We start from the raw sequence: 20,046 nt of genomic DNA on the forward strand, positions 1-20,046 counted from the left end.
TGTTTGCTCACGTCACTAATAGAGGTTCATTTCGCAAAGTGGAGTGAAAAATTAGCTGCACAGTAAGGTGAGCCATGCAAAATAATTTTTTGTTGGGGCTGAAAAAAAAATAAGACAAAGTAAAAGGCAAGGAAGTTCTGTCTTCCCGATTTTTAGAGCGTACCTGCATGCCGGGCTTTTTCATACAGCATGTCAGATGTGCGCTCAGTTCCAAATACTGTACCATCTGACACCTGTGGTTCATCAAAAGACAAGCAACAGCTTCCATTCAGTCTGTTAAGGTGCACACAGGCAGTGTTGTTGCGCACAGCCTTTTCAAGTTGTTTGTTTATCTGCAGACAGATATTTCCCGATTTGAACGAAACCGTCTATCAATCTTCACGACAGGAAATCTGTATGATTGGTTAATACAAGAAAGCCTGTTGGCAAGTGAAAGACTGACCCTCTCGTGTGCTTTTGAAAGATGATTACCTCATCGATTCGTGGAACTTCATGAGTTTAGTTAGTACTGTGTGAATGAGCTTTCTGGTGTGTCCGTCAGTCGGTTCCTCAGACGTTTTGCAGGCCGCAGCTCTTGAGGAGCTTGGGTCGCAGACGGGGGCTGGGGAAAGGTGCTGAGCTGTCTGTCTTCGACGCCATGCCCCCAGCTGCTGTACGCCACGCTGACGGAGCTCCTGGAGGACTTCCACCTCTGGGCCTCGGTGTGCACGCGGCCTTCCCACAGCCCCGTCTCGCACTCCCAGCGCCTCGCCCTCTGCCTGCTGCTGCTGCTGGGCTACACCGGTCTCAACGCCCTGCTGGTGGGCCTCCGGGACGACCAGGTCAGCCCCCGCTGCCCCTGCCTCCGGGCGCGCTTCAGCATTGTAGTTAAGAGGTATTGAAGGTAGGAAAGTCAGTTTTAAAGGACCTCCTTCTGGAATACTGGGACCTCCTCCTGGAATACTGGGGGACTCCTCCTGGAATACTGCTGTCTCACCTTGGCAGTCCAGACTCCCTGAAAGAAGTGCCCATTTTTTCCCCGCAAACGATATTGACAAACTGCAATATTGTGGAAGTCAGACGATTTTAAATTAGAGGCTGTTCTGGTGCAGTATCCCCCCGAAGACCACAGAAAATCCCTTTGCTTCGATTCAGGTTTATGGCAAATGTGGGAAATAAAATATTAATATAATGAGCACACTGTAAAAAAGAATGCAAGATCTTAAATACTGTAAGCATTAGCTATAAGCTAGAGGGTGACCATTTGACCATCATGCTTAACGGGTTGCTTGTGTCTTCTTAATATGAAGATCCCATCCACATTTTATTTATTTTCTTTCATTTTAAAATTTGCCGTTTTTAATTGTTTCTCCGCGCTGGCAGGAAGACAGCGATGAATCAACACATCGACTGCTCTGGCCCTTTCGCCAGCTGCTCCCTCTGGTGTCTCATGAGGCTCTTTTTGCTCCCCTGTGTGTGGTACCGTCCTCTGTACCTCTGTCTGTCTTCCATTTCGTTGGCCAGATGTCTGCTCAGCCTTGGGCGGGTCTTATTATTCATCAGGGCATTTTATTTCCTCTGTCATACCTACCGTTTACCAACCCTCCTCCTGTGGTGTCTGGTGGAACTGGTTTGTGTGTGAATTCTGAGCAGTGTTTGCTTGTCTTTGTGCCTGATGGGTTTATTTGCTGGCCTGTCTTTGCAGTTTTCCGCTGCGCTGGGCCTCATTGATGTCTCCTGTGATTCCCTGGTGATGGGAGTCTGCAGCACCCTGACTGTGTTTCCACTGGTGGTCCTGGTGTCCCTGCTCTTCCGGTTCAGTGAGGCAAGTCTGGTCACAGGGACTGGCAGACAAGGCCTTTCTACAAGGAACTGTGCCACTGTGAGCTGGGAGTGATCAGTATATGTAGGTTTCCCAGCGTTTCCAAAAAGGGAAATTCTATTTTGAAAATCTACAAGCTTCGGTGGGCTTTTCTTTTTGGGTATCCCAAGTTAGAGTTGAGGCAGATCCTGATGGACGTACTGTAACTGGGTCTTTAGTCCCATTTTCCTTTGCTTCTGAATCCCCGAATTACCTGTCTTGCTGTTCATTTGCTGGGTCCAGGTGGGTCTGGGAGGGAATAGACTGTCCAAGATCAGAAATGCTCTCCAAACAGCACTGAGCCCATCCCTGGGTTCTGCGTTCTCCTGGGGTCAAGTGCAGTTGGGCAAGGGAGACTGGGGGTGTCCTGTTTCTTGAGGATGGTGTGAGGGATGGGGAGGAGTCTGCAGCAGAAACTGGGGTTGTCATTTGAGGTTGTGTTGCCGTTCTGTGTTGATTATTCCCTGCTTCGAATGCCAGGTGACTGATCATAAACATACCAATACTGGAGACCACAGCGCTGGACGAGCATCAGACATCTTCTCCGTGGAAGGTACAGACTCCGGCTATCTCTCGTCACTGTGGTTTTTCTGTCAGGACTGAGTCTGTCAGTGCCTTACCAAGGTGCAGCATAGCGCAGAAATCCACACACAGCCCCACGGTCACCTGCTGAAACAGCCTGCATGTCCATTTCAGCTCACCTGGATGGCCTGCTGGCAGAGGACAGTCTCTTTGAGTCTTACCAATCCTGGCACAGCCTCCAGCATTGGGCTCAAGAGGTCTGGAGGAAGAAGTATGAGGTAAATAGCACACAGTATGAAGTGTGAGGCAAACTCGTGGCCAGAAACCTCAGATCCAGCAGTGATTTCTCCTGCACCTCAGGTAGTGACTGCATCTTACACTTCCAGAAGACAATATGGAGTATAAGGTAAATAACACAGTATGAAGTATTAGGCAAAAAAGCACTCAGTATGAAGTATAAGGTAAATGGCTTTCAAGTGCTTGATTCTATATTTCTGGTGTGAACCTCATAACAGGATAACATTTAATTGATAATTAATGTCGATTCCATCACGATGAAGTTCCACCCCTTCTATGAAGAAGCAAACTGAAACATCCAGGGATCCAGACGGACATAGAGACGGGATCCCACCGAACCTCCCTCTGGTGTCATAAACATCAGTAACAATAATATTCTCAGCATCAGTCCCAGTGGTAGAAAAGTGTGCCTTAAAATAATGTTATTAATTTAGTGCTTTGTTTAACTAAAAATGAATAATTGTATTATTTAACACTAGAAGGAGCGGAATAAGATATATGACCAGTTTCTCTACTTGAACTGAAGACGCAAAGGGAAATTAAGAATATTCTAAGGCCGCAAAGCTCAGAGTGCCACTACCCACCTATGTGGCTAATATCCATAACTATCCATTGTCATTGCACTTGACTGACACTCTCATCCAAAGCATCTTACAAACGTTACAGTGACCTATCTGCCTGTTAGCTGTGATTCTCATTTACCCATCTTGGCAGGCAGGAGCAGTGTGGGTAAAGCACCAGGTCAGGGGCTACAGCAGTGTTTCCCACAACCCTGCAATCAGAAGGGCAGAGTCCTGGCCCCTGTGCCACGCTGCACCCCTCCCTGTGGGCTGACCTGCAACAGGGACATCACGATGGGCCCGACAGCCCCCCCTCCCCCGCCCCAATTGTGACCTTTCCTATGTCCTCTCTGTGGCAGCGCGGCGATCCGGACGGGCGCGCTGCCAGCGTCGTGTCGCTGCCTGGCCGCGGGCCGTCCAGGAGGCAGGGGGGCCAGTGCGGGTCAGAGCGCAGCTCCAGTGGCTTCGAGGACGGCAGTCCTGCGGCCAGAACCCTCCGGTCCAGCAGTGAGCTCTCCTGCACCCCCTCCTCAGGTAGCGACCTCTCCTGCACCCCCTCCTCAGGTAGCGACCTCTCCTGCACCCCCTCCTCAGGTAGCGACCGCGTCCTGCACCCCCTCCTCAGGTAGCGACCGCATCCTGCACCCCCTCCTCAGGTAGCGACCTCTCCTGCACCCCCTCCTCAGGTAGCGACCTCTCCTGCACGCCCTCCTCAGGTAGCGACCGCGTCCTGCACCCCCTCCTCAGGTAGCGACCGCGTCCTGCACCCCCTCCTCAGGTAGCGACCGTGTCCCGCACCCCCTCCTCAGGTAGCGACCTCTCCTGCACCCCCTCCTCAGGTAGCGACCTCTCCTGCACCCCCTCCTCAGGTAGCGACCGCGTCCCGCACCCCCTCCTCAGGTAGCGACCTCTCCTGCACCCCCTCCTCAGGTAGCGACCGCGTCCCGCACCCCCTCCTCAGGTAGCGACCGTGTCCCGCACCCCCTCCTCAGGTACCGACCGTGTCCTGCACCCCCTCCTCAGGTAGCGACCGTGTCCCGCACCCCCTCCTCAGGTAGCGACCTCTCCTGCACCCCCTCCTCAGGTAGCGACCTCTCCTGCACCCCCTCCTCAGGTAGCGACCGCGTCCCGCACCCCCTCCTCAGGTAGCGACCTCTCCTGCACCCCCTCCTCAGGTAGCGACCTCTCCTGCACCCCCTCCTCAGGTAGCGACCGTGTCCCGCACCCCCTCCTCAGGTAGCGACCTCTCCCGCACCCCCTCCTCAGGTAGCGACCGTGTCCCGCACCCCCTCCTCAGGTAGCGACCTCTCCTGCACCCCCTCCTCAGGTAGCGACCGCGTCCTGCACCCCCTCCTCAGGTAGCGACCGTGTCCCGCACCCCCTCCTCAGGTAGCGACCTCTCCTGCACCCCCTCCTCAGGTAGCGACCGCGTCCCGCACCCCCTCCTCAGGTAGCGACCGTGTCCCGCACCCCCTCCTCAGGTACCGACCGTGTCCTGCACCCCCTCCTCAGGTAGCGACCGTGTCCCGCACCCCCTCCTCAGGTAGCGACCTCTCCTGCACCCCCTCCTCAGGTAGCGACCTCTCCTGCACCCCCTCCTCAGGTAGCGACCGTGTCCCGCACCCCCTCCTCAGGTAGCGACCGCGTCCTGCAGCTCCAGGAGGCGGCAGGAGCGCAGGAGCTGACCAGCGGTCGCCAGTTCTTTCAGGATCGTTACTCCGATTGTTTTCAGCTTCACAGTGTAAGGAAGACAGACCGAGGACTGCATTTCGCTGACCCTGCTCGGCAAAATAAAGCAAGGAGTTTGGACGGGAGAGACAATGTCATCAAGTAGTCCCTTCCCTCTTTACTTTGCACTCATGTACAGCTGTTTCATGAGACAGAGCCTGTGAATTTCAGGACACAAATCCCCAGCAGAAATGTATTTTTCTGCACAGTGTTCCAATGCTCTCCTGTTGTGTGTTTCTGTTATTTCCAGAGCAAGGCTGCGGACTTGAACAGCACACCTCTGGAGGCAGGAGAGCTCTGCCTCCCTGGTGCCGTCATGTGGCGTGGGCTCTCTGCTTGTCCCTGTCTGCCACCTGCGCCATCGTCACTGGAGTCCTGGGAATGAAGTAGGTGCCTCTTTATTCCAGGACAGTACCACATGTTCTAATTTTCAGGATCTGAGTCCAGTTCTGAGCTGCTGTAAAACTAAACTGTTTTCATCTTGCATGTCTTATCTTTGTTATTGTAACTGTTATTGTCATTTAATGTCCAGTTAGGTGCATGTATGGACAGGTTATATTGTGGCCATTAACAACATAAAGAGAAATGTCTAAACCTGTGGTTAATATTTTAGCTTCAGACTTATACCTTATTCACTTTTTTGTCTGCAAATTCCTCAGTTTCTAGCATGATATAACAATTGTAACGGAAGAATGATTGCAGCTGTACAATGTGGCATAACTATCACAAATCTGTCCAGATAAGACAGTAGGTTGTGCACTGCTTTGAGGGTAAAAGTTCAAATCTGTTTTTGCTCTTGCTCATATCATGGGTTTGCAAATTATGCCATACATCATTTTCTTGTTGCAAAGTTTCTGTTGTAGAATGTTTTTTTAATCGGAAGATGTTATGCACAGCTGGCAGAAAACTGTCCATCTGGAGAGCGAACCGTAGACACGGTTAGCCACTGGAAAATAAGGAGCATTATCTATGCTGCTTTTAACTGTGCTTCTCTTTCTTTGGTGTTCACTAGGTTTAGCAGTAGCCAGTGTCTGCTGTGGATCCACTCCGTCTTCGTCTCTTTGCTCTTCTGTGTTTCTGTACTGCAGCCCGTAGCGGTGAGTCCTGGTGAAGGATCCAGACTTCCCTCTGCTTTGCTTTGTGTTGTGTCTGAGGCATGAAGGCCGTCCCCTCTAATACATGCTCCCACAGCTCCCGACTCCCCAGGATTACGACACTCCTTCGGGGCCGGTTGCTTTGTCAACTCCTGTGGTGCAGGGAACTGTCATTACACTTGGGCACCTCAAAGACCTTGAGCGGGAGAGTCAGCTGGTACCCTCTGGACCAGCGCCAGATGAGCTGGCACCTTGCTGGGCTGGCCTGAACCCGGCCAAGTAGGGAACCGGTGAAGGCCATGTTCTTACTTGTCCTGGTAGTGTCACAACACGTAGATGGTCTCAACGTCTTTCATGCCACCTTCTCTCCAGCCATCTGTAATAAAAATTACGCATGAGAGTCTGTTTGTTTTTTCCTTCTAGATCTTCATCATGGCAGTGGTGGTGTCGCTGAAGAATAAAGACCGTTGCGACTTTTACAAAGGCCACGAGGAGACGGGCCCTGCTCTTCAGATGGTGCAGAACTGGAGACTGAGGGGAGGCTGCGCCCCTGAGAGTCACCTGTACAGCCCATACCATCACCGGCAGCATGGACACACTCACTTCGACAGGGTAACGCTCTCCTGCTGTCCCGCAGACCAAGCTGGGGACATAAGCGGAGATCTTGGTGCTTCAAAGTAGTGAACATGAAACTCACTGGGACAGCCAGCAGCTGGCTAAATCGAAGTCCGTTTTCCACACATGAAGGTGGGGTATTGCATTGGTGGTATTGTATTGCTCTGATGGTGCAGATTCCTGTGTAGGGTCCTGGGTTGTATGAAGGCAGCTGTGTGACCTCATGCAGCTCCTCATGAAGGCTCTTCAAACCCAGCACAGCCATAGAAGTCCCCTGAGGCCAAGGGCAACCTGCACCTGCCGACAGACTGATCGATTCCTTCTTTTAGGTTCTGACCAATGCAAGCTGTCGTGCCTCGAGCAAACTGCATACAGTATGTTTCAGCTCAACGTCAGTGCTTTTACTGTTGCACAGTAACGTTTGGAAAAGGTAGCTCCTCCAGGAGATGCATGAGAGCCCACAGCCATGAGAGAGCAAAGTGGTTGCCCATTGCTTTGTTTATTAGCATGTGTGAAACTCCATAGCTCTCTGTGGGGTGTTGGAGTCAATTTAATAGTGTCCCTCTTCAGATGCCCCCCTTTAATTAACAGGAAACCCTAGATGAGCTTCAGTTTGTTACCTGACAAGCTTCTTCACCCACAGATTGTAGCGGCTCGGCAGAGAGCCCGGTACCTGCGCCTGGTCAGACCGCCCTCCCCCGCACAGCTGAGGGAGTTGCGAGACAGGATGAAGAAGGAATCCCTGATGCAAAATAATTTCAGGTACAGTGGGGAGTGTCAGTGATGTTCTGGTAAAACTATCTGGTAAAACTATCAAACTATCATACCAATTCAAGCCATTTCCAGAAGACCTCCAGCACAGTAATTCAGTTGCGCAAATTTTGGATGAAATACCACGAATGCCATGGATTTCTTTCTAAACATTTTGTGAAGTAAAGCTAAAGTACATTTTGTGAAGTAAAGCTAAAGTACTTTTCTTACACAGCACAACCAAGAGGGTTCTGACCCAGAGCAGGTGATGTCCATCTCTTCATTGACCTTCCCAGTAGTGTGATGTTTGACAGCCTGAGATTATTCCAGAGGTGTCTCAGGGCTCCATCCAGATGTCTCGTGTCTTGTTTTAGACCAGGGTAGCTTGGAAGGCGTAGACATATCTTCAACTGGCCCATTTCTCCATTTCGAGGCCATGAACCCAGACTCATCTCCTGTGTTGCGCAGCCCAGAAAAGCATCAGGCCTTCCTGGCAGAAGGAGCGAAGCCATGACTCTGGGCGTGAGAATGCTCTTGACAAATCCAGGAGCGGAGAATGGCAGCACCTGACCCCTTTCTCGGTCTCAGACTTTATAACTCCCCTACTCTCCTGCCCTTCTTTAAACTCCATGGCAAACTGTTTTATGAGTCACTGATCCGAGCGTACCCCCAGCAGGTTTCCATCGGGAGTCACATGCTTTTGCTGTTCCAACAGCACACTAAACTGCGGTTTTCCTTCCTGACAGGGAGCTCGTCCTTTGCACGCTCATGTTACTCCTGCTTCTGTTCGTCACTTACGGGAAGTTCTCCAGCAGCCATTATCGACTGAATCATGCCGTCCGGACTGAGTTCACCCGGTGAGTGACCCAACCCGTCCCCCGTGATCAGTGTTAGGCAGAACACATGGTGATTTGCAGAAGAGAGGTTCCCATTTGGCTCATGTAGTTCGCTTGCTTTTTAGTAGCTAGTTCACCTCAGGGTCTTCTACAGCCATGTCTTGAAAGACGTCAGGCATCACCTTCAACAACATGGCTGGGAAGCCTGTTCTTTACTCCCATAGCCCTTTTGTATAAGTAAAGGCACAAGTGTTTCCTAAAAATGTAAAATCTCACATTGGTGAACCAATTTAAGAACATTTATGTTAGGGATCATAAATAATAATTTTTTAAAAGCAATCCAGTTTTTACCAGAGCCATTAGATACACTATTGGAATTGTTATTCCTACTTCTCCTGGGTGATTTAGATGAATGATACACAATTCTGCGCACTTTTATGAGAAATTTCCCCTGTCTGGGTGGTATGTCAGGAGCTCTGTGATGATTATAGTCATTTAAGAAGGTATTCACTCCCTTGTAGTGATGTCTCCGTTTGCTCAATGTGTGTCAGATCTCTAACTTGTGTGTCCGCTGAATAAAATGTTGTTTTGCTGCACAGTATGTCAGCTTTCATTTCTCCTTTTTCTGCTGAAATGAGATTTCAGCTGGCTTTGTGACAAAGTGTGGACTGAGAAGCTGCAAAGACCGGAGTTTGAAAATGAAATGGTTTGTGCCAAACGTTTATGAAACCGAATGGCCCGTACACCCACTGCTCTCTTACCGATTATAAATCGGTGATTGCAGCAGAACCAATGTATGCTCTGTTTTGTACTTTTGAAGGAGTCCAAAGCACCCATTTCTGGAGGTGAAAACACACGAGGACTGGTGGAACTGGTGTCTAACCACTTTCCTGGATGGTCTCTACTGGGATACATGGTACAATAACGCTTCAGCTAGAAACAAGGTACAACTCATCTAAAAGATAAGCTAGTTTAAATTAAATCACAAAACAATCGTTAAGCCACTTATCGTCTCTTCTGGAAATAAAATACACTGCAGGCAGGAGCAGCCCTGTAAACGGGGGTCATCTGGGGACGACAGTCCAGCAGCCTTTGTTGGTCTTGAGGAAGAATGAATTCAACCCGATGAAGCTAATGATAAACTCAGTTGGGCAAAACAAGCCCGGGCAACACTTACAGGCATTTTCTCCACCGACATGCCCACGCCAGCTGGCGTCCCTCTCTTGGCACAGATCCACACCAGAGTCACCAGGCGCTCGGCAAGGGAAAGAGAGCAGGCCGTTTGGAACGAGGAAGTCCTCCTGCTCCAGTAGCGAAGTCCTTTCAGTCCTCTGTAACCCTAGCGATCCCGTGCCTCTGTGTCGGCAGGCAGGCGCTGTCCGGGGAACGTGCGTTCTGATTGGAGAGCCGACTCTTAAGAAAGTAGAGGCCACCGCCGATGCCGCGTGCGAGGTGAGCACAGTGCCATCGGTTCTCACGCAGACTTTCACCTGACGTGCTTTCCAGAGCCCAGACACTGAGGGGAGCTCTATTTTTTTAATCATTTGTTTTTTCATTAACGAGACGTGTTGATTTACAAGAGGTTTCCCATCTCGGGGGCTCTGTGACTGTGACTGACGATTATAGTAATCTGCTCCACATCTTAAAAAAAGTATTAAGTCCCTTGTAGTCTCAGTTTATTGAACAGCAAATGACATTTACACATTTTTTTGTTTTTAATCAAAACCTGAATGCTCAAAATGAACACTTTTGTGGTAATGAGATAAATGTCTTTAAAAACTGCAAAGAAACATCAAAAAGTAACAAGTGTTTCACACACGTTTGTTTTACACACCAGGGGTCTCAGTTCTGTTACACTGGTTGTTGAAGAGCAGCAGTTTGCACGTCTTGACACTGATTTTCTGTCAGATCCAAGTCAGGGTTTAAGCCACTGTGGAGTGGCCTTGGTCTTGTGCAAAACTGCAAAACTGTAGTGTTCCATTAACTGGTATAAAACATCACCTTTTCTAAATTGTCAGTAATTTTAACTTTAAGTACAGAACAATTCAAATCTATAGTGCTTACATTTCATCCGAACCTTCCCTTACATGACACATTGTTAAAAAAAGAGGCTAATTTTCTGAGATAATCCGAGGATAGAAGAAGTGATTTTAAGATTTTATCCCGTCATTGGTTTTCAGTCCAGATGTAGAGAATGCCGTTCTTTGACCTGCTGGTTCTTTGGTCAGCAGGTCATTCTCCTGCTGAATGGTAAATTTGGTATTCTCAGAATTTGTGAATACTGTATTGTACTGAAATTAGTATGTGTTAACTGGTGAGTATTTACAGACAGGAATTTAGGAATAGGAACGTGGGATGGGCCAAAGTAAGACTTGTGAAACCCAGTGCTTGATGGGATCTTTCCTGTGTGCGGGAGGCCTGTTCCTGCTGCTGTAAGGCACTCTGTGATCAAGCGGGGAGGAGGGGAGGGGTGGTTTGTGATTGACAGGTGGGGCAAAGTTTTCCATTGGTTCCTTGGTTTAATACGGGTTTACATTCGACCAAGGAAGCAGTGGTGACCAAGGACACTGTGCTTTAGGAGAGATACTTTCCTTCAGAGACATCAAACAGATCCTGCCTGACTTGGTCATCGAACATCCCTCAGTCCTGTTCGTAAAAGAACAGATCTGTGGAAGATCTGGGCTTCCCAGCCTGGGGAGACAGAAACGAGCCGCTGACTGAGCTTCACTCCTCACCTCCCAGGCCGAAGTCCCGGGGGCAGACCGCGAGCTCGTGGGGTGCCGCGGTCGGTCCGAGCAGGGCAGACACGGGCCGTGTGGCCAGATTTCCTGCTACGGTGGAAGAGGGACACGGGTCAGCCTGGGGGGAACCAGGTGAGGCGATGTTTTTGGCACCTCATCCGTGCAGTGCAGCCCAGAACAAAACCTGCTCAGTTAAAATGAGTGTTGAACCTTGCATTTAATACGACGCATAACATCAGCCTCTTTACACATCGATCGCTCTGATTCATCTACTTAATGTAACAGACGTGCAGATAACAACTACATGAATAGAACCTGACATTCCTGGGTACCAGAAGGCTACATGGTGCTTTTTAAGTCAACTGTATTGTTTAAACATTAATTTCGAGGATGTTGGAACCATGGAGCGTGTTTTTTTCCATGTTTTTACACTTTTCAGCACTAAGCTTATTTTGTGTGGTTAAGGGCGGCTGCCTCGCTCAGGCTGCAGCAGCTGAGGGCCAGCGGCTGGCTGGGCGCAGACACCAGGGCCGTGCTGGCGGAGTTCACCCTCTTCAACGCGCCCGCGAACCTCTTCGCCGCCGTGTCCCTGCTGGCGGAGAAACCGCCCGCGGGGCAGCTGCTGCCCTCTGCGTCCGTCGAGTCCGTCGGCGTGTACCGGCTCAGCTCCGGCCTCGGGTACTCCGTCCTGGCGTCCGAGGTGAGGTTCCCGCGCCGCGGGGGCGACCGGGCCGCCACGCAAGCCGCAGGGCCCCTAGATTCGAGCTCATGAACCCCTTGCCCTCCTCCTGCTCCTCCTCCCCCCCCCCCCACACACACACACAGACTCCCTCGTCGCCCCCCCACACACACGCACAAACACACGGACTCCCTCATCGCCCCCCCCACACACACACAAACACACAGACTCCCTCATCGCCCCCGCCCCCACACACACAAACACACAGACTCCCTCATCGCATGCACACCCCCCCACACACACAGACTCCCTCATCGCCCCCCCACACACACACACAAACACAGAGACTCCCTCATCGCCCCCCCCACACACACAGACTCCCTCATCGCCCCCCCACACACACACACAAACACACAGACTCCCTCATCGCCCCCGCCCCACACACACAAACACACAGACTCCCTCATCGCATGCACACCCCCCCACACACACAGACTCCCTCATCGCCCCCGCCCCACACACACAAACACACAGACTCCCTCATCGCATGCACACCCCCCCACACACACAGACTCCCTCATCGCCCCCCCACACACACACACAAACACACAGACTCCCTCATCGCCCACCTGCCCCCCCACACACACACACACACAGACTCCCTCATCGCCCCCCCCCCCACACACACACACAAACACACAGACTCGCTCATCGCTCACTTGCCCCCCCTACACGCACAGACACACACGCACAGACACCATTCTAGGCTGCCCTGTATAATGGTGGTTAAAGGTGGATAATGGCTGCTAAGAAAATTATTATTAGTATTAGAAGCAAAAATGATTACATTTAAGTGATAAAATATTTGATTTAGCGTATTTTAATGTTCACGTGCCAGTCTTTGTTCCTTCATGTCTGTGTGACGTTCAGAGGAATTCCAATGGCTGTGCTTTGTTGTTCCGCTGGACAGATGCTCTTCCTGGTGCTCATCCTGCTCCAGACGTACTACCAAGCCTGTGCCATGATGCAGAAGGGGCTTCTGACCTACTGGCAAGACCCCTGGAACTGGCTGCAGGCGAGTTGTGTGGGAACTGTGCTCGTAGACGCCTCTAGGCCTGGGAGAAGGGGTTATCTGTACTTGTTAAGTGGCAGTGCTCTTGTTTGCATCGTGCTTCTCTTGGGCTCAAGTGCCTTGTGAAGCCACATTCGGTTTGCCTCCCCTTCTGGACCTTCTCTGTTTTGTCCACATGGGACAAAATCCTGTACGTGGAATCCTTCGGGATGCAGAGCAGTACATAAATGCAATTAATAATAAATACATCTTGGCTACTGTGTACATGTGCCGATCTTTACACTCTCATTGGTTTGGACTTCATTTCTTGCCCGGGAAGGCCAGGTTTATTCAAGGAGCCTCAGGGTCCCTGAGCTCCTATTTGAAAACCATTAAGACTTTGTCTGGTTGGTATTGTTTAAAAAAATAAAACCTTTTTCTCATTCTTTTTTGACAGGTCACTGCCATCCTCATCAGTCTGCTCTACTACGCCTGTTCCTTGTATAACTACATTCTGACCGTCGAGTCAATAGACCACCTTCAGAGGGAAAACTTCAAGGCTTTTGTGGATCTTAGTCTCCTTTCATCTTGGGAACAGGTTGGCAAACACACCTCTGTTCTCCACGAGTGCAGATGAACTGACTTGAAGTGATTCTAAAAGATGAGGAGGTTACAGAAGCTCTTTTATTAAAGATGCACCCAGTGTCCAAATTCAAAACTCCATGGATTTACATTTTCAGCTCTTCTTAGTTCTTTTTTTCTTTCTCCTTTTTTATTTTTTCAACTTATTTTTAAAAATTAGAATTGTGTGAAAACCATCTTACCTGTTAATCTTAGTCTCAGTCTCGATTGCCGTTTCATCCTCGAGAGCTTTGTTTCCTGGCTCTCGGCAGATTGCTCACTGAAATCCAGCAGAAACCACATGTGTTTGATTCCGTGTTCCCAGCTGAGGCGCGGTCTGCACGGCCTGCTGGTGTCCCTCCTCCTTGTGAAATGTGTCTTCGTGCTGCGCGTGAATAAACTGATGGCCCTGTCTGTGACAACGCTGCGTCTGTCCTTTTCTAGTCTTACAGGGCCTATGGTAAGAACTTCGACCTCTGGAGAGAAAACACTTTTAGCTACACCTGTTTTTTCCCCATAGTTAATAACTTCACTTTTTTTTTTCAAACTGGCAAGATCGGGTAGTAGTTGGGGCTGTTGCCTTATACTGTCCTGGTTGCGGGTTCAAATCTCAGGTGTGTACACTGCTGTGTACCCTTGAGAATGATGCCTCACTCAGATTGCTACAGCGCCCAGCTGCATCAATGTGTGTCAAATAAATTAAATAGTATTTCACTCACAATGAAACTTACAAGCTCACGCATTCAGTTTTCAGGTAGCTTGTGCTGTGGCCAGGCCAAAAAGTAAAATATATATTTTATATACTAATATATACTAAAAAAAATATTTGGTTAAACTCACCCTGTAATATATTTTTTGTCATTTGACGTGCAAATATTTCCAAAATGCAAGATTTGCTATTTTCTTTGCTCCAGGTGGCAGGTGTTATAATCATAGCTGCCTATGCCTGCCTGGGAAATCTCATATTTCTGCCTACCTCGAGGACATTCAGCACTTTCACAAGGGCACTCCAGACTCTCCTCACGCACCACATGGGACAGAGACGGCTACAGACATTGTCCTCACCGCAGAGTGCCAATCAGCTGTTCCTGGCTGTGTATTATGGGACATTTTCCTTCATTATAACCACAGTTTGGACTGCAGTGGTAAGTCTGTGCTTTCTCAAGACACATTCATGAAGGGAATCTTAAACTCCATTACTTAATTGTTGTGATCATCTCTCAACTGCGGAGATATCATTATTTCAGCCCGGTTGCAGAATTATGTCAAGTGCGTGTGTATCCATTTTAAAGGACTTTGTTCAAACAAACGTTAACAAATGGACTGAAAGAAAACCAAGGAACACTTGGACCCAGAGGAGTGGGGTTTGGGATGTAGGATTTAAAAGAAACATTCAAAGATGTTCAGCCACTGCTGCAGGTGTGCTTGTGTGTACATACGTGTACATGTGTGTGCACGTGTGCCTGCATGCATGGGTTTTTGTGTGTATGTGCGTGTACATGCGTGCGTACATCGCGTGTGCATGCCCAATGACAGATTGACGTCCCATCCAGGGTGTGTCCTACCTCATGTCCCACCGTGACCCTCTCTGGATAAAGCACTTACTGAGAATGACTGAATCAGTGATTGTAACATGAATTCTCTCTCTTTTAAAAACAAACAAACAAACAAACAGATCATTGGAATTCTCACGTCACTGGCAAGAGCTGCCAAGAGGTGCTCAAGGAAAAAGCCATTGGTGACCTTCTCGGAAGTGTGGGCCTTCCTTCGGGATAAAGCCCTGGAGCTCCTGGGTCGAAGGAGACCCAGATGGACAGACAGCTCCATCCAGAGACATGTGAGTAAATGCCATGCGTGCACCCCTGTGTTATATGTAGTTAGAAGTCAAAAGGAAGAAACCAAGGGACAGTAAGCTGATTCATTTTACATTGTACAGTACCTTGCGTTGTGTACTTATCCCATTTTGTCACAGTCACACAAAGTACTGTAACTGTTTTATAAACACATTAATGGCAGAATATACTTTACCTTTCGAGGTGAGTAGAAACTTTTTTCCATTTCCACATCGCAGTACGTTACCACCGTGCTTACTTTCCAATATGACAAACACAAACAAATTTTGAAATCAGGTGAATTCTACACATCGAGTCCATCAAGACTCTCTAGCACCCAGTGGAGCTGGGAATGGCCTCCTCTTGTCTGAAACTTTCCTGTCTGTACAAGAGCTGGCTCCCCAGTGAGTGCTCATCCCACAGAGGAAAGCAGGCTTCCCAAAGTGCGGGTCTTGTTTGTATTTGTCTGAATGCTGTCAGGTCGGCGTGCTCGCATTCTTGAAGGCTGTCTCATTGAACAACACCTGCAGCAAGATGTCTATACACCCTGTGCAATATCTCGTACTCCACATCGGGCGCTTTCACAGTGACCCTCCATCCCACCCGGCAACACAGCTCCACGTGCTCCGTTGCCGAGGTGACCCAGCCGGGAGCTGCCCCTTGTCCCAGCTCAGCAGAACGACAGGTAACTCGCAAGGGTGCTTGGTCAAAACGACGACCCCAAGCGCAGAAGCAATGAGAATTCATAGCGGAGGGCAAGAATAACACCCCAGTGGCTTTGTTTGCACAGAAAGATTAACCTTTCTAAGTTCGGCCAGATCTCAGGCTCACAGTTTACTACATCCGACTCGTTTACTGAAAAGCCCATCATGTGGCGTTTGAGGGAAGGAGTTTTGGGGACAAACATCGGGGACATTTTGCTTAGCTGGAGACAGTGATGCTGTCATGTTTGATTGACAGAACTTCTACTTGGAGGAATTCGACAGCCTCATGGATGAACTTTTGTTCCGGCTCAACGCCCTGTCCGACAGTCTTCACCACACTCTGCCTGCTAAACAGCCGGCCTGCAAGGAGGGCGAGAGCTCTGGGCTCTGTCAGTCAGACTGTGACTGCAGCCTGGACTCTGAGGTAACCGCTCCGGCTTTGACATGAAGCAGATGATATATTTGCTCCTTCGTCCGTTTCCCTAAGCCTGCTATCACTTCTCCTTCCAGCTGTACTGTCATGAGGTGTCGGTGCGGTAGGTCACTGGCCCTTTCTCTGTTGTTATACCATTCACATTTTTTTGTTTTGTGAACAAAATTCTTTTACTTTATTGTTTACCTTCTTTTTCTAGGAGGTTGCTTTTCTTGCCCATTATAATAAAAGAGAAACATAGCAAATGCAGATTGAGGTTTGATTTGGATGACTGTCTCCGGGGACTTGTTGGTCCTTTAAAGCCCTTTAAAATGGCTCCTGCAGTACTGTAATGTGTGCCACTGCAAGCACTTGATCCACAGAACCTCTTCTTCCAAAATTCAAACAGCCGTGTTTAATATAGAGGTTTCTTACTAAATGAGCTGTGCACACACACTCTACTCCAAAATTATTATTTTTTTAACAGTACTCAACATTTTTGCATGCACACGGCTAAAAGGAAGTGTTGCATAAATGTGCATCTGCCTGCTATTCTGTGGAAGAGCGGGTGCTGGTGTAATTGCATTCTCTCCCACTAGAGGGCACTGGTCTCCCAGTGAGAATTACCTTGACTCTTGCACCCAAGTAGACGTTGATGAAAACAACTTCAATAGTCAATAGACTAATGTCTAATAAAGAGACAGTTATTTTCTTGACGGAGCGACTATTGCTTTGCTAAGGCAGGTTGAAGAGAAAGCTCTGAACATTCACTCAGGGGCCTGAACTGTAGGGCCCAAGATAGGTTATTAGGCTGGTTGTTTCACTCCACCTAGGCACTAACTAACGGCCCTCAGTGAAACACCGGTGTCTACAGTCCAGACCCGGCACTTAAACTGCAATTTCACTGGCCAGGTATATGGACATAAAAGAAAAAAAAAAGCAAATTCGTTCCAAAAATCATCCTCTAAAATGCGGCTTTAAGGTTCCTTCACAGAGGAAGTTTCTCTCCTGTGGGTTTGGACCACGATAAGCCTGGGCAGACTGAGCCTACGCCTGGGGAGTAGATGCTGTCAAGCTGTTTAACACCCCCTCCCCCCCGGGTTCTTCCTGGCTTGCAGCACGCAGGTGACAGCGAGGGTCAAGCAAGGAGAAAGGGAGGGAAAACCGAAGGACTCCTGTTCCAGGACGGCCCAGAGATGTACCACGCGTCCCTGCCCCTTGAGGAAGGCACAGTGAGGAAGGAACAGAATCAGCTGAGGTAGCACTTTCCATGACTTCCACAGCAGGGAGCTTCAGTGTCCATTCAGCCTTCCTTCCAGGGAGAACAGTCCCGCAGACCGTTACAGACACGATCGAGGAGGGGGCAGCCTCAGCACGTGCAGGCACAAAGGAGCAGGTGAGGGTTTATTCCCTGCCCGAAGGTAAAGAAACAGGTGACACAAGGTTTCAGCAATAGAGCCTTCTTCACTCACACCTGAAGAAGGCTGCACAGCTGAAACTGTGTTTTTTTTTATCTGCCTTTCAGCAAGAAATGAACCCTCACCTGCTCCTTTACAGACACTTAATGAAGAGGAGGCACAGTGTCTCGTGTCATGTGTGTGTCCTCTAATGCTGGTGTGAAAGTCACCCATTTCAGAAGATTTCCACACAGAACAAGGCTCGTCTGTGTAAGCTGGGGCCGTGCCATTTTGGCACAGTTAGTACGGAACGGTCATCCCTGATCCTGAGCGTTGAATCTGCACCTCCTGTGCTTGTTGATTATTGAGCAGAAGCTCCCGGTCTGCTTTCTGTTCTCGCCAGATCGCAGCTTGAATGGGAGCCGCTCCGGCCCCTGCAGCGGAAGGGAGAGGGAATCGCTCTGACGGATTCCCAGGGGAGTCCAGAGGAGCCCAGCTGTTCCCCAGACAGGGCAGGCCCCCCCCGCGCTGGGGTCAGAGCAGGACTCCCCGAGGGCGCGGGTCCGTGGCTCCGCGCCTCCGCCCCCGACTCCCGGAGCGCCGCGGCCGATCCCGACCACTACAGCCTGGCCAGCCTCGGACACGACCTGCCCCATGTCCTGTGCGGGACCAGGTGCCCCGAGAAACGGGCGTCCCAATCCGGGGCCAGCTGTCCGGGGGTCCCCCCGACAGGCCTGCCCGCCCGGAACCACAGGGTGCTGACGCGGTCCCGCTCCGCCGTGATCCAGACAGCGGCCGACACAGGCCCGGCCCGCCTGCCCGGACTGCGGTCCCCGCCGGGGGGCAGCAGGAAAGGGGGCCGGCTCAAAGGCAGGTCCACAATCGTTCCTGCTTCCGGGCCGACTCCCGAGCCGCGGGCCAGGCCGGCGAGACAGTGCTGGTGACTCGATTCTGAACGCAGGTGCGCGCAGTGGAAGAAAGGGCAGGCTCACGAGTCAGAAGGCGACCAGGCCAGGTCCCAGTGGAGAGGCCTGGGACGCAGTCTGGGAGCACTGGAGCGACTAGAGGGAATGGACTGGGAATGGACAAGAACTGCGAAACAATCTGTGCGTTATAGAAATACAGAATAAAAAGGCAAGAGAATGTGTGGCTTAAATATGCTGAGTAAGTACCTCACGGCAACGTAATAAACCATAATATCTGAGTACGTTCATGCTTTTACATTAAGGAACACTAGAACAAATTTTAACTCGATGTGTCATGAGGCTTTTACAAAGCATCAGCAGCTTTGTGATATTCCAGTGATTGTTGGAAATACAGTAATTCACCAAAGGTTTCAGTTTCAAATCCCCTAAGCTGACTGCTACTATTGTTGATGAAGTTCAACCTGCTATGCACCTGTCCTGGAGGTACCTGTTATTGAAAACACGTGATCTGTATGTGCTCACGTGCAAGTATCAGGCTTCCCTGCCGGGCTGCGTGTGCAGAATACGCTGCTCTCCCGATGTGCTACAGGTGCTGAGGTTTATTCCACACTGGACACTTCTGGAGTACGCATGATAGAAATCTCTCCTCTGTTCTCAAGATAATTGTTAATAGCACCGAAAACAAACTTTTTATAACAATTAAACAATATTTTATAACAAAATCAAGAGTCGCCCATTATTTTTTATCTGAAAGTGCCCAATGGGGGCTGTAGGGACCCCCAGTCCCTACAGTGCGAGAACCAAGAAAGGCTCAAGGCCGACCCTGCGTGTCCCGGGACCACTGGCCCTGCTCACCCTGCAGACCCCACTCATGAGACTGCTTGTGCCCGGACAGCACTCCGGACCAGCGGGCGATCCGCACGGATTTCACTGGCTCCCAGTGCTCTCTCTGAGCGTGCTCTAAACCAGTCTGAAAATGGGAAGTTGTTTTCTCCCCCGGTTCCCTCCAGCTCCGCGGGGGGGGTTCCCCTGGGTGGGACGTGGCGAGTTCTGCTGTGTGAAGACAGCCGATGCAGTCTGTCTGGCATCTCTCATCGCCGTGGCCCGGCCTGGTGTGCTCGGCACACGGTCAACACGGCTGACGAGGCAGAGCGGCATCTCTCAGTCCGTTCAGACCGATCTGACAATCTCGCACCTTCCCGTTAAGGCATTGTATTGCCAATGAAAGCTTTTGATTTGTAATGATTGATGAGTTACAATTGTCTGTTTCTCTGGGTTTTCTGGAGCAATCTGGGTGAAGTATCTGTTGGGGGTGCACAGCAGCAGAGTCATTAACCAGGATATGGCATCCTTGATTCTCTAATCCCAACTCCACACTGCACTATTTAAAACCGTCTTCTCTTCCACATCAACGCTGCCTTTATTACCACTTCAACATCTG

Source organism: Atractosteus spatula, chromosome 6 (genome assembly GCF_055471065.1).
Source record: "Atractosteus spatula isolate fAtrSpa1 chromosome 6, fAtrSpa1.hap1, whole genome shotgun sequence".
Lineage (NCBI taxonomy): Eukaryota > Metazoa > Chordata > Actinopteri > Semionotiformes > Lepisosteidae > Atractosteus > Atractosteus spatula.